Source organism: Canis lupus, chromosome 29, assembly GCF_048164855.1.
Source record: "Canis lupus baileyi chromosome 29, mCanLup2.hap1, whole genome shotgun sequence".
NCBI lineage: Eukaryota > Metazoa > Chordata > Mammalia > Carnivora > Canidae > Canis > Canis lupus.
In genome coordinates, this window is record NC_132866.1 from 23,733,811 (window position 1) to 23,755,683 (window position 21,873).

A 21,873-nucleotide genomic window follows, 5' to 3' on the forward strand; every position below is an offset into this window, starting at 1 on the left:
ATGTCTCACAAGAAAATTCTGGGAGCCAATTCACATGTCAAGAACCTTGGGGACTGGGTGGCTTAGCGGTTTAGTGCCTGCCTCCGGCCCAGGGTGTAATCCTGGAGTCTGGGGGTTGAGTCCCATATCAGGCTCCCTGCATGGAGCCTGCTTCTCCCTCTGCCTGTGTCTCTGCCTCTCTCTCTTTCTGTGTCTCTCATGAATAAATAAATAAAATCTTTAAAAAAAAAAAAAAAAGAACTTTGGGGATTTTTTTAATGGGGATGATCACATTAATAATAAACATATTGAACACTTACTACATGGTTGACCTAAATCTAAGCTCATCACATGCATTACCTCTATTTATCCTTATAATTAACCTTAAAATCTGTTATCTCCATTTGGCAGATAAAGGATCAAGTCCTAGATAGTTAAGTAACTTGCCTGAGACAAAATGGCTTCATTTGCAGAAATAAGATTTAACACAAATATAGGTAAATTACAGGCCACATCTCATTACCAGCCTGGACATCAGTACCAATCAGTCCAGCCTGCCCTTTTAACCAGTTGGGAAGAGCAAAGCCAGAGAGCCTAGAAATTTTCCTAAAGGTCTTATAGGGTAATAATTGGACAATCAATACTGGAACCCGGTCTGCTTCTTAATGCAAAACTCTGCTTTATAAATGATAACATTTCCAAGCCCTCCATAGCCATTGACCTCAGCTTTACCTGAGAGCATTTCTGCTAACAGGAGTTAAGGACTCACTTTGTCTGTGTCCACAGCGCTCAGGAGTGTGAGGTGGAGCTGCTCTTCACTAGTTCACCTTGGGAGGAATGAAGGCATCTGTAAACTGGCCAGTGAGTGGTACTTCCCAGAGTCCTCTGGGTCCAGAGCAAGTTCCCTGATGAGTGGACAGCTGAGCTCTCCAATACTCTCCGGACACTGCCTTGGCCCAGAAATCGCTGGATGAGTATGATGTTGCTTTCCTTTTCAGTGCCATGTTGAGGTGAGTACACTGATGAGGAACCTTCTACTTCTCTGCCCTCCTATTGAACCACCCCCCTTCATGTAAACAAGCAAGAATAAACACAAAGGAAACACACACAAAAAATACAAAGGATATATATACCTGTGTTTATGGACCTGGAATCAGTTCCAAAAAACTCAACTAGTAATAATCATTCATTCATGCATTCATTGATTTTAAAAAATGTATTTATTGCCTTTCTATTAGGTACCACACCCTGTTCTGGATATTGAGGATTACATCAGGGAACACAACAGAAAATGCAATGCTCTCCTGGATCTGATATTCTACTTGGGATAATGACATGGTACTTAGACATAGAATACATCTAATGGTGATCAATGCCAGGAAGAAAAATAAGCAGCTAAACACAAAAAGGAATGCAGGGGAGCAAGCAAAGTGCTATTTTCATAGGGGATCAGGGAAAGCTTGTCTGTTTTATTTGGGCAGAAACCTGAAAGCAGTAAAGGGTTAAACTACATACTTACCCGAGGGAAGAAAATTCCAGAAAGTATTCCACCAAAGTGCAAAAGCCCTGAGGCAAAAGTTCGCTTATCATGTGCAAGGAAATGTTAGGAGGCCAGTGTTCCTAGAGCAGAGTAAACAAGTACAGGGGGAAGAAAGAGGCCAGACAGGTGGTAGGGGGTGGGCAGGGGCATCACATAAAGCTTTGTAGGCCAAAGCAAGGACTTCGCCCTTAACTCAGAGATGGGAAACCCACCAGAAGGTTTTGAATACAATGGTCACATGATCTGAAAGCCTGGACCCAGCCAATGTGCTGGCGGGAGATTGAACCAGGTTGGAAGGGATGAAGGCAGAAGCAGAGTATCCAGTTTAGAAGTCATGGTGATGACCCCCGTGAGAAATGATGGTCCACAAGGGTGGTGATGGAAGAATTGAAAAGGAGATATGTTTGGGGTCTATTTGAACACCGAGCTAAAAGGAATTGCTCTGAGGATTGGCTGTGACGAGTAGGAGGAAAAAGATGATTACACAATTTTTGACCTGAGCCATCAGCGCTGATGGGGAATGGAATGTGAGAGCTCAGGTGTGGAACTGTTAAGCTTCAAGTGCCTACTAGATATCAAAAAGGAGATGTTGAGTAGACAAGTTTATATATAGTCTGTGGTTTGGGACGGACATCCTGGCTAGAAACGAAAATTTGTAGTTTTTATAAAATCACATAGGGAGAAATATACTCAGAAAAATAAAACATAATTAAAATGTGAATACCATTCTATATATATTATATACATTAGGATACAGATTACATGTATAATGTATATAATATATGCATTAGTTTAAGGAATCTTGTAATATCTCTGCAAAGTAGGTGGCATTCATCTCATTTCACAAATGGGAAATGCAGGAAGGTTAAGTGGCTTACCTAAATTAATTCAGGTAGCAAATGACAAAATGGGACTCAAATCCAGGTCACTACACTCCTTTAGTACAACTGCCTTGATTACTATAGGCTCTGGACACCACAGTTTATCCTAAGTGTATGTTCTTTTCTCACCTGAGATTGAAAGTATTCTTAGGCACCAGTTCCCTAAGTGCAGAGCATCCGAGAGAGGCTGCTGAAGGATAATGATCACTGTTTTAGCATCCTTAGCCCTCCTTACAGGCGGAATCCCGCCTTGCCAAGTAGCCAGCAGGGACCTCAAGAAAGGAGGCCATTGGAACTGAATGATTTTGTGGCAGAGGAAAAGGACCACAGAGTTCTATGCACAACCCAAACCTAAATGTTCCTATAGCTTGGAGCTGATGCCGAAAGGCCAGGCTTTGCCCTAGGGGCTGCTGTGAGCAATGGGACGCAGGGCTGGTAGGAGAACGCGTCTGACTCCCTGGGGGCAAGACCCCTGGGCAGCTGGGCAACCTCCAGCCCAGCCTCTCCAAGGGTGGTGCTCTCTGCTTCCTAACCTGGACAGCCTGGTGGGATTCTTGTGTTTGGTTCATTTTAGCTGCCTCTCTCTCCTGAATGCACCAGCTTTTACAGTGTTCACAGCTGTTAATTAATGTAGACCTCTCTTCCTGAATAGCCGTTGGCGTCTTTAGTGAAGTCATGGATTTTCTTTCTCGATTGCTCTGGAGTCACCCCGAGGCTATTAATTTGGGCTATTAGCTGTGGGTGATTTCAAAATCCATATTGATAATGCTGAAGCTGTGGTGGCTGGCGGCTCCATGGGCTGTAAGTAAACAAGCAGTAGCCTCCTCTGTCACCTCTGCTGCAACCCGAGTTTTCTGGGAGCTAAGCGGCTTAGGTCATTTTATAGGAATCCTGCTCCGTGGATAACCCGGAGATAATAGCTGGCTTTTGTAAGAAAAAAAAAAAAAAAAAATATATATATAGCAATAGTCATGACAATAGTGATAAGTTTATATAATAAATTAACAATATTTTATAGCTAATAATGTTAATTCTCATTGCCTAATAACTTATTATTTAGATCAAATACCAATATAATAATTTTAATAAACAATGATGATAGTTCTTTTTATGATAATTCACTTATGGAGTAACTACTACTTGCAAGGCATTGTACTAAGCAATATTTTTTCATCAAATCCTCATACTCTTCTAAGAGATGAGAAATCTGAAATTAGAAAGTTTATGCAGTTTATCCCATCACACAATGAATGGCCCAGGCTCCAACACTTGTCTAAGTCCCAAGCCAGCACTCTTGGGTTTAAATGTTAGTTCTACACACTGGCTGTTTCCCAAGCACTTGAGCACACTTGTTAACACACAGATTCCCACACTCCTCTCTAGATTCATTCGGTCAGGACCTCTGTGGCAGGACCCCAAAATCTACAGTAGTAACAAGCTCTCCAAATGATACTCACATATGCCCATCTGGTAACTTTGGTTTAATGGCTTTTGGCCATATTTTATGAGTAGGGGGCTCTTGAGCCAGACTGCTTGACTATGGAGCACAAATTCATCACTTATTGACCATACATCATCGATGAAGTTACAGGATCTAAACTATACCTCAATTTCTTCACCTTGTAAAGGAAGGATAATAATAGTATATACTTTAAAATCTTGTTCAATCCCACATTTTGAGCATTTACTTATGTATTAGGCTGAATGTGGTCAGGATGAGATGAATGAACATGTATCATGGTTCTCTGACAGTGCCAGACATGCAGTGAGTATTCATTATCAATACACTAATCTTTGGCATTGTGGATTAGAGACCACAGCTGCCTATGGGCTTAAAGCAGTGCCCCTATATTTTTAATTCTTGAAGTTTAAGATTGGCAATTCAAAGACCTGAGTTGGAACTTTATTCTACCCCTTTCTATCTTGTGACTATAAGGTCACATAGCTCTTTTTAACTCAGTTGTAAAATGGGTTAGTAGCACTTACCATGCACCACTGTGAAGAGACAGCTGATATGAACATGCCCATCTTGATCTTGATGGTGCCTAAATGTGGCATGTGAACAAGTGTTGACTTTAAGAAGCACTAGAAAGGGCTCCCTTCTCTTGTAAACCTGTGCCTCCTTGCCATGCAAAACTTGCTCTATTCCCTTGGGAATCCAGTATGGAGAATTTATTATTTGGGGTTAAGGTATTATTTCAGGTTAAAATGTAAATACTGCATATATTTTACAAAGGAGCTCCTCCTCATTGAAACGAGCCAATAGCCAGGCATGGATTGCAGGAAGGATCAGACCTAGACTTTGCCTGATGTAGTTAACTAACGTTTTAGAGGAATATCAGTGTAGACAGCGTGCACAGCAAGAGTAAGCATAAACATTCTCTGGCAGGTGTTGCTCAGTGAATAAACATGCTGAAAGTTTTTAAAGCAAGAAATTAAATGTCCCACTCTCCCCCTCCCTTACTTCCTGAAATTATCATTTTTATAAAAGTTTTTTTATTTATTCAAAAGAATATACACTTTAGGTGTTCGTGGTTTTCCTTTTGTTTTTTTTTTTTTTTTTTTTTTTTTTTTTTGCTTTTAGGTTGCCATGGCTGGTGTGGTGTTGACAAGTGAGACTAGAAAATGTAGAAGGAAGACGTCAAAATCGCCCATAAACTCACCACACACAGATAAAAACACATCAGCCTGTTTCCTTCTGATTATTTTCTTTGATTGTATAATCTTTGCACTGTCAAAGTCTTTCTGATGTACAATGCTGCTTTCTTCTTTTTACACCCATTATTTGTATCATAAGCTTTCCGCATCTTTAGAAATCATTTAAACACATCATTTTATTGACAGTCACAGGGTAGATGTGTCATAATTTACTCAAGCAACCTACTATTATTTGACATTTCAGTAGCTTCAAATTTACACTCATTGTAAAAATGGTTGCATTGAATATGATAATGTGTAAATCTTTGTCTTCATCTGCATTTCTAATTATACTATTTATTTAGGAAAGCTTCCTCAAAATAGGGTTCCCAGGTCCATTTCTTTAAGGTTACCAATACCCCAACCTACTTTCCAAGAAGGCGGCCCCAATCTCTACTCCTGCCAGCAGTAAAGTGCCCAATTAATGAAACCTTCCGGGAAACCCTCTTTTTACAAATAGTAAAAAGGTTGAGATCATCATAAAACTCGAACCAGTCAATATGAAGTTAATCTAGCTTTACTATATATTTATTTGCTGATTATTAATTGTATACATTAACTGGTCTAATTTTAATCCCACCCACAGAATTTGGGATAGAAATAAATGACTGAGAATCAGACTGAAACAACCTCAAGTTCACATAGTGAGAGGATATCCGACTGACCTGATTTATGTGTAGTGTGATTCTCTGCTTCTCTCCCCACTCTCTATTCTATTCACTTATTCCACAAATATTTATTGAACATCTACTAGAATCATCTGTTGATTCAATAAATGATTACTGGAATCTTATTATGACACGGGGCACCAACCAGATTCTAAAACAACATGGGCAAATAAGGCAAATATGTCCTCAAAGAGCTTCCATCTAATTGAGCAAATAATTACAAGCATGATAACTCTTAGGTGAGATAAGGACAGAATGTCATATCTATCTGGGAAATGAAGGATGACTAATAATGGATTAGCTGCGATGTAGATACTAAGAGGAAATAATACACAAAAAAAGAATTTGGAAAAGGAAAGTAGGTGATATACCTGAGGAACTGAAAGAACCCCAGTGTGACTATAGCACTGAGAACAGGGGTGAAGCAGAGTGCCTGGTTGGGATGAAGAAGAGGTTGGCATAGGTCAGACTTCACAGACCATTTAAAACTCAACATCTTGGTTCAAACACGAAACCGAAAGAATGCTTGAAGTGTTTTATAAGAGAGAAATGAAATGATCAGATTTGACTCTCAAAAGACAACTCCAGCTTCTGTTTAGAGAATAAATTGAAGAAAGAAAAGGGTGCAGATCTAGTGGTAAGACCTAAGTAAGACCTTTCTCCACATAAGATCTGCATTATAACATTTCTCGTGTTCTTTCTTTTCCTTTGGTCACACAATCACATTTATTTTTATCTTAACTCTCAGGGTACATAAATTCAAATTCTTTAAACTGTTGTTTAAAAAAAATACTTTGGGGGGTGGTGGAATGAGTCCCAAGCTTTGAAAGGTGAACATGAATTCGTCATTTTCCTATCATGCAACGGACACTCATATTTTCCTTGGTTTCTGTAGAAACACTGCATATGTTTAATAACCTAGTCATGAAATGCTAGAAGTTTATAGTTTATAAAGCAATATTTCTATTCTGTTTGCTATAATTTGATGAAAATATGATAGGACAGAATAAAGTTGTCTGCAAATGCACTTCTTTTGAGGCATGAATATAGGATTTTTTTCCTCTGTTAGGCAAGGTAGGAAGCTCAGAATGGTCACTTCTCTGGAACATATCCAGTTGTTGCCATGGAGGTAGGAATAGTATTGATTTCCTCAGACATGTCCCCTGGCTTGATCTTCAATTTTTTGCCCCATTTCTACAGATCACCTCATCTCACAGGGAGAGAAGTAAGGATTAAGGAGATAGCTTGTGTGACTTTATATAGCTCCTCAGAATAAAAGGGCTATATATATTCAATACATTATGAATCTGATGGTGTTTGCATTCATGATTTTTGCAAACATTGACTTAGCCCCTGAGCTTCTTGTTTTCTAATTTTGCATCAAGAGAGGAATTCAGCATTCGACCCCCAAGTAAGATATTTTTGTTAGATCAGGAAAAACAGGAGGAAGGTGGCCTTCATTCATGGTTTATCTTCTCACGGTCAATTCCTTTCTCTTTTACCAAATGATCACTCTCTGAATCCCTTCTCTCATCTCATGCAGACACAGCCCTACCTCTAAGTGACTTCACAAAATGATTGTGTACCTCCTAGTTACTGCTTGTTACCCTTCCATGATCTCCACACCCAACACACATCTTTGCTTCTCTGTTAATCATATGCTGGTTTTGGGAATTAAGAAGGAAGAACACTACAGGAAAATCTAAGAGTGATATATTTTCTGCTATTTGCCTCATGATCTTGTACACTGATCCCTTATTGAAGGCTTCTGTATTATGTTTGATGTTTCCTGTTATGTTACATTTGATGGAAGTGGCAGGCTGAGAGTGACATTTCGCCTAAGTGTGTCAGGCAGTTGGGAGTAGCGAGAGGCTGCTTTGAGTAATTCCATGAAGACGCCTCAACCCTGACCTTTAATTGCTTTCATAGCCCTCAGCCCTGTCTCCTGCGATTTAAAACCATGATGAGATGGGTCCACGTTCAAGGTAGCTTTGTCAGGCTTGAGGAGTAATCTCACATTTTCATTTCTTTACTCTTGGCAATCTTTTCTGTGCTGAGCAATACAGGACAAGGGAGAAGTCAGGTGTGTGTGTGTGTGTGTGTGTGTGTGTGTGTGTGTGTGTGTGCAGGGGCAGGCAGGGTTTGGAGTGAGACCTCAACTTCTCCAATATTCCTGCCTAGAGCATTATTTATACCCATAATGATGAGGATGGGCCAGGGTACTACAGACCTGCAGCCACTTGTATCACTTCCCATGACCTGCACTAAAGCTTGAACTCTACCTGTTTAGCCTCCCAGAGGAAACTCTTGTGTTTATTTATTTGTGATTTATGAAATTGTACCTTTGGCAAACTGCTGGTTTTGGGGAGCAAGCACACAATTGGAACCAGCCTGTAAGTCCCGTAAAGACCAGTATAGCAATCAACAGCTTTTGTCAGCAGGAACTGACTCAATGATGCCACTTGCTTCATAGCAATCAGGGCAGGGCTATTTACAAAGATGGGGCCTCCTCTGAGCCCCCAGAGGAAGGAGGTCAGGGTTTCTTCTTTAAAGACTCACAAATCCTCTTAGAGAAGTTCCATGTTCTTTGTCCTCCTGAGACTTGATTCCTGACAGCCTGGAGAGAAAGTCCATTCCTAAGAACTCTGGGAAAATCTCGGTAAATCCACTTTAATATAGAGCCTCCTGTGCCTAGCCCAGGGTGGTGCATGGGGCAGGTGAACACATGAACCCTTTATCTTCTGTGTAAAGATACACATTGTATCTCCTTTCGATCCTTGTCTCAAGGACTTTAAAAGGGCAGTTCCCATGGCCTCGTTAGCTGACAAGATGGAGCAGGGGAACCGGCCCCAATCAGGCTGTTGGCTTTGCGAATGAAGGAAAATAGCAAAGCTCTTGCCAGAGAAAGGGTGGTTGGGGAATCTGTGACATTTTGAAAATGTATCTTGCTGTGCTCTTTGTCTAAAACACACTACACAGAAAGTGCCTGATGATACGTCATCTTATACATAGTTTTCATTATGACTCTCTTTAGAGCTGAAGAATGGTGAAGACCAACCCCCCACACACTCTCTGCTTTAGCCTCACCACCCTTAGCACCCCCACCAGCCACAAATATATCTGTTCCCTTTCACTCTCCTTGTCAGAGTGGAGAACGAGAGGATCAAATATGTATTCATTTAAAATTGGGACCACAGTTAATTGAAAGCTACACTTTCTACCTTATTGACTTTGTTACTTTAGGCATTTCATTGACATATGTGTTGGGCCTGGTGATTAATGAGTGGTGGCTCTGTTTTTGCTATTATAATTATGGATGCTACATTCTCTGGGCCTTGGTTTCTTCATCTCTAAAGCAGGTTAAAATTTTACCAAGGAGAACTAGTGTGAAGATTAAATGAAATAATACATATAATAATATAATATAATACATTATGACTCTCTCTGACATCCCCATAGCTACATAGCAAGGTACTCACCCTCTGTACCTTCATGGGTCCCTCTGCCCCTATGATAGCTCTTTCTGATTTTGATCATAATTATCCATATACTTGTGATCACAACATGACACTAAGCTCTTGAAGGCAGGAGTATTAGTCATTTTGGGCTTCTATAACAAAAATACATAGACTGGATGACTTGAACAATATGTATCTCTCACAGTTCTGGAGGCTGAAAAATCCAAGATCATGGCACCAGTAGCTATGGTGTCTGGTGGGAGCCCACTTCCTGGTTTGTGATGTCCATTTTGTCATTTCCTCGCATGGCAGAGAGGGAAGGATCTGGTCCCTTCATCTCCCTATAAAAAGCACTAATCCCATTATGAAGGCCCTATCCTCATGACCTAATCTAACTGTAATTGCCTCCCAAAGCCCCACTTCCAAATACCATCATATTGGAGATTAATGATTTAACATATGAATTCAGGGGGACACAACCATTCAGTCTATAGCACCAGGGAAATTGGCTCTGTCTAGATTGGACCATAGTAACAAGTATTCAAAAATACGTATTGTGTGGATGGGGGGGATGGATGGACAGATGGACAGATGGAAGGAACAGTAAGGTTTTTGGCTCTTAATATAATCTGAATAAAAACAGTAATGTCCTTCCTCTTAATATCACCCCAGGATATTCTATTAGTATGCTCCTGACAGTGCTTCTCAGGTAAGGCTCAATTTCTAGTCTCTTTTTTCTTCTTTCCTAAAGTCATCAGACCCAATATGTGTCTTATTCCTAATAGAAAGCTAATGGCAACTGGCTGTCTAGGTAAGAAAAAATAAAGCAATCTCACAGCCACACTGGCACTAAATTGCTGATGACCAGCACAGTTTAATATATTTTTCCATTTAGAGATAATTTGCATTTTAATCAGTGACAGTACCTTAACCAAAGGATGGGTATATAAAGTGGCTTTTCAGGACTCAGCATTTTCAAGCTGGATCTTTCTATAGTATCCACCATAACAACCACCACCCACCCACCCATCTATCCTAAGACATTTAAGTATAAAATTAGTTATGAACCAGAACACCCATGCATCTGCTTTGTTCCCTCCTTGGCCAAAAAGAAGCCTGTCACCAAGTTATAGTATATTCCCAACAACCCGAAATATATACTTACGACATGTATTTGAGGTTTTTTTCCATATAAGGTAAGGGATGGAAGAGGAGTTCTTCCTGGGTGTTTTTTCCTACAACTGAATAGCTGGTCCTCCTCTGAACAGGGCCAGCCCTCAGGCAGCACCGTCACTACAAAATGAAGGTAGCCACACCCAGAATCAAACCACATGGACTGACAATTAGAAGCCGACTTATGAGAGAGAGGTGGGAACATTGAAATCTAGACTCTCCTGGAAAGGGTGGGACATGGGACTCTCCTGTACCTGTGGATAGCTAAAGAGGCTGCCTTTGCCCTCCAGGATTAGCCCCTTGACAAGTCTGGTCATGTGCAGCCAGCTCTATATGAAGCTTAGGACACAAAGGCACTGTCCTGTTCAGCAAACATCTCAGCAAAAGCCATGTAACAAAGGGATAGTCTTGCTTCCAATGATGTTGAGTAAGGGAAAGTGAGTTTTACTTTTGTGGCCACTGAAATGATTTGCCCCAAATCACCTATCTGTTAATAAGACAGAGCAGACCCATGTTTATGCCTTAAAAAATTGTATACACCATTTCTAAAATACTTTTTTAAAGTTACATTTGATTACAACAAATCAATGTGGTAAGCAGGGTAGAGCCAACACTTCCATTATATAGATAATGAGGATTATAGTGGTTTAGTCACATAGAATTTTCTAGAGGATGTAGTACAAGAGTTCAGTTATACCAACTCATACTCTGGTGGGTTTTTTATGTTTTTTGTTTTTTGTTTTGTTTTGTTTTCCTGGTTTTTTTTTTGGGGGGGAGGCTATTTGTTTGTTGTTTGTTTGGGGGTATGATTTCGCACAAAATGCCCTCTATTCTCTTTTTGCAGTGGGAGAGCAGCGTAAGTCCTGCTCTCAGAAAGTACCCTTCTCTGCCAGCATTTAGCAGGTGATCTTGGGCATTCCAGGTGATGGCTCTGGGCTTCAATTCTCCATCTTAAGTATGAGGAGGGGATGCACCATGTGGTTTCTAAGAAACTTCCCAGCTGCCTTTAAAAAACTGTCATGACCTTTGTTTATATTTCTTGCCAGGCAATACCCAAGCAACAAATTCATACATGGTCTGTCCATAATCTTCTAGTTGCCCTTAGGCCCATTTCCACTTTTCTAGTTTCCTACTGTTATTTATGTTTATTTTTGCATCAGGTGCTCACAAGCACCCTGTCAAGAAAGCAGCAGAAGTTTCATGGCCCAGACTTGTAGGTTCTTTGGCACAAGAATTTAGGATATGGGGGGATCCCTGGGTGGCGCAGTGGTTTAGCGCCTGCCTTTGGCCCAGGGCGCGGTCCTGGAGACCCGGGACTGAGTCCCACGTCGGGCTCCCGGTGCATGGAGCGTGCTTCTCCCTCTGCCTCTCTCTCTCTCTCTCTCTCTCTCTCTCTCTGTGTGTGTGACTATCATAAATAAATTTAAAAAAATAAAGAATTTAGGATATGGGGTCTCGAGTGACAGACCTGGGACTGAGTCCAAGGTTCACTAAAATCTCAGTAGCAGCCTATAAATAGTAGTTCTAGAGCATATTAGTATTAGTGTTCAGAAACCAGGACCTGGGGGGATTAACTGCTCCTCGCTGCTGGCCAGGGCTCAACTTAGTCTAACACAACTATAGGACAGTGAGCCCTAATGTAGCAGGGACAGGAGGAGGGAAGGGAGGGAGCATATTCACTATTATAAATGTTACTAGGTTATATTATAATTTAGTATTTGCAAATGTACATTTTGTCTTTGTAATACACAAAGGAGAAACTCTGCCAAATTGTTATGGTTTCTGGGGATGCTTGCACATGCCAGATTTTCCAAAAGGGAAGGAGATTCCTATGTTTCTCCGATGCAGACGTAGGGTTTCAAAACTGGGAAATCCACGTGTAGCTTTGGCATGTGAGACCTGCACAAGTCCCTTCAACTCCCACGGCCTCAGTCTCCTTCCAACTGAAATGAAAGCTGGTCCTCCAGCCTTATGGAACACAGCAGGGGGAGCGAGGAGGCCCTCCTCTGTGCCCTTACTCCCCACCCAGCCCTCTGGCTGCCTTCACACCCATCCATGCCCCTTGAAGCCGCCCTGCTCCCCCTCTCCTTTGCTGCTGATAGCTGCCCTGCCAGGGGAGGTACTGAGAATTGCTAGCCCTGTAACTTCTTCCCCCACAGCAGGCACCAGGGATGCCAGTCACCGAGCCTTGACCTGGCTCTCTCCGAGTGTTTCTCTAGGCCTGGCTGAGAATAGCACACCTCATCTCAGAGATTTCTGACCTTTTCTCAACGTCTCCTTGCTGGCTGCCTCTGTCCTTTCTAAAAGCTTCATATTGATGTTTGGCCCTAATAGAGAAACGTAAACAAGAGATAGATAAAGGTTAACAATACCCAATCAATGCTGCAGAGAGAGGCAGCACAGGGAGGGATGTATTGAAAGGCCAAATGTAAAGAGAGTTCTATTGACAATTTAATTGCATTTATTCTTTCCTCTTATATGTTGAACTAATAACAGGGCTGCCTGATACCCTTTCATTTTAGCTACAGTGGCTTCTTTTTAGCAGAAGAAAAGCTGACATGCAAATAGATGAAGTATCATTTTATTAATTTTTTCAAACTAACTCTTTCTCAAATATACTCATAGATTGCCTATTTTCCATGGCATTCTAAGGATGGTATTCTAAGTGATTCTCCCAATCCCTGAAATAAACTCCTTTACCTTTTATCTCTTCTTTTTCTGTTATACCTGATCCACCTAGGGAAGCACAATTCTGCTGCTGGACCTCCTGGAAAGCATGTCCTGAGGCCCACCTTACAAGTGATGCCCCTGCCTCTGCCCTGGCCACCCCATCATGGCTCCATTGATATCTGTGTTCCCTCAGTCCAGAACTTTCACCCAAACTCATAAAGTGAGCAAAGTAGATGTTAAACAGTTGATAGAGGAGAAAAGTGAGGCTCAAGAGGATGATTTGCATTTCCTGGGGTAGTACAAAATGTCACAAGATTTGGAGTTAGAAGTTCATTCTTATATCTACATTCTACTATATTTTTCTACTGTGTTACATACTTCTTTTAGTTTCTTATACAAACAGCAGGCAATGAACTAGTCTATAGACAATACCTAGCTATACCTAAAACACACACACACACACACACACATAGTAAAAGAAAAAAGGAAGGAAGGAAAGAAGGGAAGTAGGGAGGGAGGGGGGGGAGGGAAGAAAAGAGGAAAGGAGGGTCACTATGACAATAAATGAACCAGTCATTGGCAGGATCCTATGGATGAGGACAAACCTCTCTAATTGATTCCAATATTACTTTTTCTTTATTATAACTTATTTTGCCTCACTCCTTGTTCCCCACACCTCTGCATGTCTATGACCTAGCATTCCAAGAGTGAAAACTAAATATCCTCTTTTTCTTTTGAAGAATTTGGTAATTTAGAACCTAGAATTGAAAACACAGGGAACAACAGGAGTGTGGCTTAACAATAACAAAATCTATTATGATAATTCTTCCTTTACTACCTGTTTGTATGATCAGGATTCCCAATATTTGATTATTTGATTTACCAATTTCAAATTATTAAAACACATATGTGGCAGTATATTGGGATGACATGAATAGAAACCTGTTTTTTTTTTTTTTTTTTTTTTATACCTTGCCCATTATGAGGCTTGACCATCCATGTGGCTTGTAGATAGCACAAGTCATGTCTAGAAACCTTCTATCCCAAGACAGGTGTACAGAATAAAGGTTGTATTTGAGTAGAGATCCTGCAATTCAATAACTATATGGTTCTTTTCAAAAGTGGAGAGAAGGAAATCAAGGTTTCTGCTCCCTCCAGAGTGGGAAAGGAGGGCAGAGGGTGCCAACAACTGGGAACCAATCTTTATTCTATGTTCTTCTCCATTTATATGCTGCAGGAAGAGAAACAGCAAAATACTGTTGCATCAAAGAAAATTGCATCAATTTTTAATTATGCACTTAATCATCCTCTTCCAGAAGGGCAAGCTGTCTTTCATGACATTTTTACATATTTGAAGGCAGCACTGTGTGATCACAGGGCAGGATGTTGGGTTTATTAGATGTCACAGACAATTTCAACTGACACTGATAGGTTGATTCAAGGGACAAGAGCCTTTTAAGGGGTGTGAGTACCAGACACGGAAGAGACATGCAATGCCTGGCCTCAGTATTTTTCTTCTTTTGTTTATTCACTCAGTTAATTTGCTAAGACAAATTCCACGAGGTATCATATTCTAAATGTCAGCAATGTAGAAATGAAAGACAGTACCTACTCTGAAAGAACTCACAGTATAATTATGGGTGCAAACATCAATAAATAGGTTAAAAATGAGAGCAATATTAATGGAGGCACAGACAGGCAAAGATTATCTCGATCTGGGCCAAGTAACTGTGAAAGTTTCTGGCTTCCTAGAAAAAGATTTGGCAGGTTATGAACAGGGTTTGGGGGGACAGGTAAGAGTTGGGAAAGGAGGCAGTGTGATATTGTGTGTTTGTGTGTGTCCCTTTAGTGCACACTTTGGAAGAAAAGGGGGTGAGCTCCAGTTAGAGGGAACAATGCCTACAAAAGCCTGTAGACACTTTTTTAAAAAAAGTTAACATTACACCCTACCTGCTAGGGCCGACCAAAAGCAAATATGGTATGCAGATGCTGAATATTGTCCACAGCTGTTTCAATACAGAACCTTTGTTTCTGTAAGTGATCGAATGCAACCAAGGGAAGATATCAGGATAAAGCTGGGATCCTTGTGGTTGACTCTAGTCTGACTCTTGAAATGTGTCATTTTTTAGAAGTGCCTTCCTTAATCTTTTGTTGTTGCTTATAGGCTGGCTTTTTTTTTTTTTTTTTTTTTTTGCACTGTGGTAAAATACGTATAACACAAAATTTACCATCTTGCCTTTTTTAAATGCACAATTCAGTGGCAGTAAATACTTTCATGGTATTTTGCTACCGTCCCAACCACCCATCCACTAAACTTTTTCGACTTTGCAAAGCTTAAACTCTATTCACTGAACAATAACCGCCAAGTCCCTGGCAATCACCATTCTAACCTCTTGTCTCTATGAATTTGACTATTTGACTACTCTAATTACCTTACATAAGTGGATAATATACTAGTTGTCCTTTTGTGACTGACTTCTTTCATTTAGCATAGTGTCCTCAAGGTTCATCTATGTTGTAGCACATGTCGGAATATCCTTCCTTATTAAGGCAGAATAATATTTCATTGTAAAGTATATACCATATTTTGTTTATCCATTCATCCATCAGTGGATACATTGCTTTTACCTCTTGGTATTGTAAATAATGCAGCTATAAACATGGGTGTACAAATATGTCTTTGAGACCATACTTTCAATTTTTTGAATATATATATACAGAAGTGGAATTGGTGGATCTTATGGGTCTTTGCTTTAACAGTGAAGATTAGAGTGTAGCTAGGCTGATTTTTGTCTTGCGAGGATCTTTGAATTCCAAGTGAGAAAACATGGGCTCTCATCAAATTTGTATCATTCATTTGACATGTAACCTTGAATAAGTCACTTTAACATTTTGCACCTTAGTTTCCACATCTGTTAAAAAAGGAAGTTGGATTAAATATTATCTGAGCCCATTTTAGCTCTAATATTCCACAGTTCTACATTTATGCAGGCTGTGGCTCCAGTCAGACTGATGAAGACAATGAACTCAGTTTATCCATTCTGACCCCACTACACACCAATGACCTTGCCTTGTCCTAGATAGGGAGGAATGGCAGACAGTGACTACTTCATTTTTTAAAAAGATTTTATTTATTTATTTATTCATGAGAGACAGAGAGAGAGACAGAGAGAGAGAGAGAGAGAGAGGCAGAGGGAGAAGTAGGCTCCATGCAAGGATCCCAATGTGGGACTCGATCCAGGGACTACAGGATCATGCTCTGGGCCAAAGGCAGGCGCTAAACCATTGAGCCACCCAGGGATCCCCTGACAGTGACTACTTCTGAGGGCACAACAGTGAGTGGTCTAGTTAGAAAAGTAAATTTAAATGTGCATTACTTAAATCATACTGCATTTTGTTGTCTGGTTATGGGCTAGTACTATACACAAGATCTTTTGGAAGAGACAGTTTATTAATTTGGAGTGAAGTTTCTGGAGCAAGACCATCTGGGTTTAAATCCTGGACTTCTACTTATTAGCTATATGACCTTAGGAAAGTTGTTTAATGCCCTGTGCCTTAGTTTCCAGACTGTAAGAATAATATACATGTCATGGCATTGTTGTATTAAACAAAGCAGCTAGAACAGAGCCTTCTCCTTGCCCATGATATTCTCCTTTGGCATTGTTCATATTTATCTCCCTCTTTGGTAAATTCTGCTTCTCTTTGCTTGGCAAATACTAAGTGTTGGGAATTTATATTCTGGACCTCTCAGATTCTTTGCCTTCACTTTTATTTTGATCCCTGTTTCTCATCCCTTCACCCCCTTACATATGTCCCTAGTTCCTCCCATTAGTGTTATTTTTCTTGATTTTATTCTTTTGCCTCCCCATTTCACCACTCATTCTTTTAATTTATCCTAACACCTTCTGGTCTTTTGCTCGTTTTCTTTATCTTTCTCTGCTCCTACAAGGAGATAAGCTCCTCTCTGCAGGTGAAGCACTTATGATTCTCAAATAAAATGAGGTCACAGATAAGATGCTCCCATAAAGGCCCAGGATACTCCTTAGGGCTCCTCTGAGATCTTGAGGAAAGGAGAAGTAAAGCTTAATTTTAAATAGTTGTACCTGCTTCTCAAATCTCGTATCTGTCAATTTTACTTTATCAATTTATTCTCTTGAGTAAGAAATAAAATAAGGGTTTATTCAAGGATCCTTTTTTCCCCCCCAAAGGAATGATTTTATTACATAACAACAAGGCCATTTTCAAACCTTAGAGCCATAGCTGTATTTTTTAAATAGCATCTAATATCTATGATTATCCATGATCATCCACAAAATGTCTTTTTATGAGTGGTTTCTTCAATCAATGTGTAAAGCAAAGGTTCATTGTCAGATTTGGTAGCTATCTCTTAAGTCTCTTTCAGCCACTTCTAAAGTAAAAAAAAAAAAACAAAACAACCTCTTTTCCTTTCCTCTTTTAAAAACATTTCTTATATTTTGAATGAACTGGATGGTCATTGCACATTCTGAATTTGCCTAATTATTTCCTCATAGTGTCATTCAATTGTCCCTCTATCCCCTGTGTTTCCGCCATGGCCTGCAGACTTAATTCCTCCTAAAGGCTTCATTGGATCCGGGTTAAGACTTGGCAGGAATGCCTCACAGGTGGCGCTGTGTAGTGCAGGCTACAATACACCAGGAAACATGTAACGTTTGTCTCACTTTTGGTGATGCAAAGATTGATCGGTGGGTTCAGGTGGTGACAGCCATATCTCTGCATTGTTCTGTGATTTGGCAGCAGAGCCTAGATTAGGTCATTTATTTCAAGTATCATGGGCAGTGACTGTCTAGCCTTCATGGAAACTCAATAAATACTAAATGACCAGGGTGGATAAATAAACACTTCCCTCCTGCCTGGAGCCCACTCTCCCCTTAGATATTAACAATGATGCTGTCATTTACAGACTGCATGTGCAGTTGCCAGGGACTATTCAAGACACTTTACAAATCTTAACCCATTTATTCTCACAATACTCATCCACATTTTACAGATGAAAAACCTGAGATACGAAGAAGTTAATTAACTTGCCAAGTTCACATGGCTGAAAAGTGAAAGCTCAAACTCAGGCAGCCTTCAAAAGCCCACTCTTAACCCTCCCCACCAATTCCTGTCGAGATCACCTCAAACCTTACTTTTCCCAAAAGCCCAGCCTTGACTGTTTCAGTCCTTTCTATATTCCATGTGACACAATGTAGTAATGAAATTATGAAAGGTTCTATAGCCTGTATTTCTATGCTGCAAAAAGCATACCCCACCTGAAAATATGAGACGTGAAGTCAGGAGGGGAAACTTATCTTAGGCTGTCACTTTCTAGCTCTTTGTCTTGGGGCTACTTAAATTCTGAGAGTCTAGTTTTCTGCCATAACAGTATTTTTCTCTTGAACTTCTTACGAAGGTCCAGTGAAGAACTATGTAACTTTAAGGCACTGCCTCAGTGCTTCAATCCTCTCATTCATTTATTCCCTCTCCCTCTTTCATACACAGCCTCCCTATAATTAGACATAAAGTTATCACACTCAGGTGCCACCTTGTCTCTTCCTTTTTTTCTCTCCAATAGCTTTTACTATTTTGCTATTTACTAACCACCAAAGCTTTATTCCCCAATGGACTCTCAGCCCAAAGATGACTCAAGATCCCAACAGGTCTTCCAGCCCTGGAGAGCTGCTACATCTAGCACTCTGACAGTATTAAATAGAAGGCAAAGAACACCATTTCTATCAAAGTCACGTTGATTAGGATTCTTCTGAGTTACATCATTCAGACATGAGAAATGTGCTTCTCATTCAGAACTAGCCTTGAGGTGCATGATGAGGTTGGCGAGAACCTCTTTGGAATCTAATCTTTTCACTCCTTTTCCCCCTACATGTTGAATTCCCTTGATCCCTGGATCTTCTTCAGGGTAAAACAATCTTTTATTTGTGTGTATGTGCATGTGTTACTATAAAATGAGGTTTACGTTTTATCTATCTCTAGTGCAGATGAGCAATTTGATTGAGGTCTTCAGCTGACTATAATTTTACACAAGGCATTAACTCCAATAGGTAGAAGCCTTAGACATGCCATTGGTGTTAGGGACATATGTGAAGGGAATTTGAGACAGAAACACTTTCCAGAACTCGTCAAAATGATTAAGAATCAGATAACTCCTATTCTACCTATATATAAAGCTATTCCATTCTCGATGTACAGACTGAGAAATTCTGAGTAATGATTTCTCTAGTGAATCTTCAGGAATTGTCCATAAGATGAGCTGATTCTAGTTTAAAGATTATTTGCCACAGTGCAATCAGAATTAAGCTTCTCAAGTCTATTATTTGGGTCTTCAGTTTGCAAAATGACACACCTAATTGTTATGTGTCCATTAGAGTCAATTTAATAAGATTTTTGTGAGCATCTAGGCACAGTAGGTCACTTAAGCCAAGAAAGACACAGGCTGCCCCTCTCTAGATGTTGCATGTGCAGAACCATGTAGAGAAACAGGAATGGACAAATCTGAGCCAAATCTTGGCACCAAAACTTACTAATTAAGAAATTATTTAACCTCTCATGCCTCAACTATTTTTTCTGTAAAATAAAAATAATTAATTGAATACCCCAGATATTTTGTTTTTTGAATAACTTAAAAGACACAAGAATCATGTTGTAACCTGAAACTAATGTAACATTATGGGTCAAATACACTAAAACAATAAGAGAGAGAGAAAATGAGACAGACAATGTAAGAAAGTGCATGGCATATCATGGTCTCTCAACAAAGAGAAATTTCCTTTTTGTTTATAATATAGTGTACATTGTGATAAGTTTCATAGCATAAGTGAAAAGTATCACAAACCTATGGGAGGAAATTAATTTAAAGAGATGTTTGTCAGATTGTATCATTATGTCCAATGAGACCCATATATATAATGCCTTCAAAGACAAATGCCTTCTTCTCTTAGAAAAATGCCTTCAAAGACAAAAGTTTCTAATTGAGACTCTCCACCATGTCAGAGAATCTTATGTTTGCCCATGAGAGGGATTTTTTTCTCTCTTGGCTTTCTATACCATTCCCTCTCAGCCAGGCAGCCAGCCTATCGGGGTCCATGGACACTATTCCTAAGCTTTACCATGCCTCATCCCCGATCAAAACCTATGCAACTTTATGGGCTTGCCACGTTTCAAAGAAAATCTCTCTCTCGTCTCTCTCTCTGTCTCTGTCTCTGTCTCTCTCTCACACACACACACAGAGTCTTATGGGGTGGGTTTGTTTCATTTTGGGAGCAGTGACCATTCACTCAAATTCCTGGGCTTTTGGTTTCTGTTTACTGTTTTGAAGAAAACATAGATCACACCTTATTTCCTCACTCATTGTTGCTTATGTTTGGGGTTTTTTGTTGTTGTTGTTGTTATTGCTTGATTTTTTTCTTTTCTGTTTTTCCTGTTACTTTTGGAATAAACGCACTCTTACTAAATACTTAAATACTCACTATGTGCTCTGAACTGTTCAGAAATAACCAGACACTTTCCATATTCTGTTGTGTTTCAGAGAAGTGAATAGATGGCTGGTTGAAGCACATGGAAGTCCATATACATCCAAGAAGAGGCTTCTACAAATTTCACATGGATTCTCAGAACCAAAACTACATTGCCAGAAAAGATCCACCTTCATTCTGTCATGCACAACAGTGTTTACTTGTTCCTTACAAGAAAACAAGGTAAGTGAGTAAGTGAATATTTGGGTTCCCAGCAAATGCAAACATTCACTGGTCAACCCTATATGAAGAGAGATCCAAGTATATGTACTAGACAGGTTTATCTCATGTTGAAAAGTTTTGTTGGGCAGACCTGATCGACACTGCAAATTCTGTGCACCAAAGAATGCATCTGTGTCTGAAATAGGATAACTTCATTTCTTTTTAAAACTTAACCTGTGCTTCAGCCATTAGAAAGGACAAATACCCACCATTTGCTTCAACATGGTTGGAACTGGAGGGTGTTATGCTGAGTGAAGTAAGTCAATCGGAGGACAATCATCATATGGTTTCACTCATATGCAGAATATAAGAAATAGTGAAAGGGACTATAAGGGAAAGGAGGGAAACTGAGCGGGGAAAAATTAGACAGTAGGACAAACCATGAGAGACTCCTGGCCCTGGGAAACAAATAAGGTTTGCAGAAGGGGAAGAGAGTGGGGAATGGAGTGGCTGGGTGACAGGCACTGAGGAGAGCACTTGATGGGATAAGCACTGGGTGTTATACTGTATGTTGGGCAAATTGAATTTAAATTAAAAAAAAAACTCAACCTATGCTGCCTCCCATGTTTCTTATCTTCTTATGACTATAAAACTTGCTTTCTGCACACAAAACCATGTGCCAAATAATTGAAAACACAAGTTTATTTGATTACTTATTGCTTTATAAACATATACACATTACAGAATAAAAAATATCTTTCATGGGGTGCCTGAGTGATTCTTGATTTCAGGTCAGATCATAATCTCAGGTCCTGAAATTGCACCCCATGTGAGGCTCCATGCCCAGCTTGGGATTCTTTTCTCCCTGTCCCTCTCCTCTGCCGCATCCCTGCCACTTATGCTCACTCTCTCACTCACTCTAAAAAAAAAAAAAAAAAAAATTCTGTCTTACCACTTTCTATATTGCTTGCATCTACCTGACTGGCAGCCAACAAGACCCTTGAATATGTTCATCTTACCCTACACACCAGAAGAAGCAAAAAAGTACATAATTACACAGAGAACTATACATCTGCTTAGTGTATGTTGTTCTTT

At 40.0% G+C, this 21,873-nt stretch overlaps 2 long non-coding RNA genes across 5 annotated transcripts in view; one reads left to right on the forward strand and one right to left on the reverse strand.

Annotated features, from left to right (window-relative positions):
- Positions 1 to 2,189: 2,189 nt before the first annotated feature.
- LOC140620568 (uncharacterized) lies at positions 2,190 to 5,838 on the reverse strand. Its single transcript, XR_012020323.1, has 3 exons — positions 5,763 to 5,838; positions 4,387 to 4,445; positions 2,190 to 3,324 (listed from the first exon to the last, which is right to left on the reverse strand). It is a non-coding gene; the product is annotated as an uncharacterized lncRNA (long non-coding RNA).
- Positions 5,839 to 5,906: 68 nt separating this feature from the next.
- LOC140620900 (uncharacterized) overlaps positions 5,907 to 21,873 on the forward strand; it is a 61,684-nt gene continuing 45,717 nt past the window's right edge. For 3 of the 4 annotated variants that reach the window (XR_012020639.1, XR_012020638.1, XR_012020640.1), the window contains exons 1-3: positions 5,907 to 6,004; positions 13,137 to 13,286; positions 20,631 to 20,799. This is a non-coding gene — a long non-coding RNA (uncharacterized lncRNA). Of the gene's footprint in view, positions 6,005 to 9,895; positions 9,933 to 13,136; positions 13,287 to 20,630; positions 20,800 to 21,873 lie in introns of all 4 variants that reach the window. The other variant, XR_012020641.1, reaches the window with a different exon arrangement.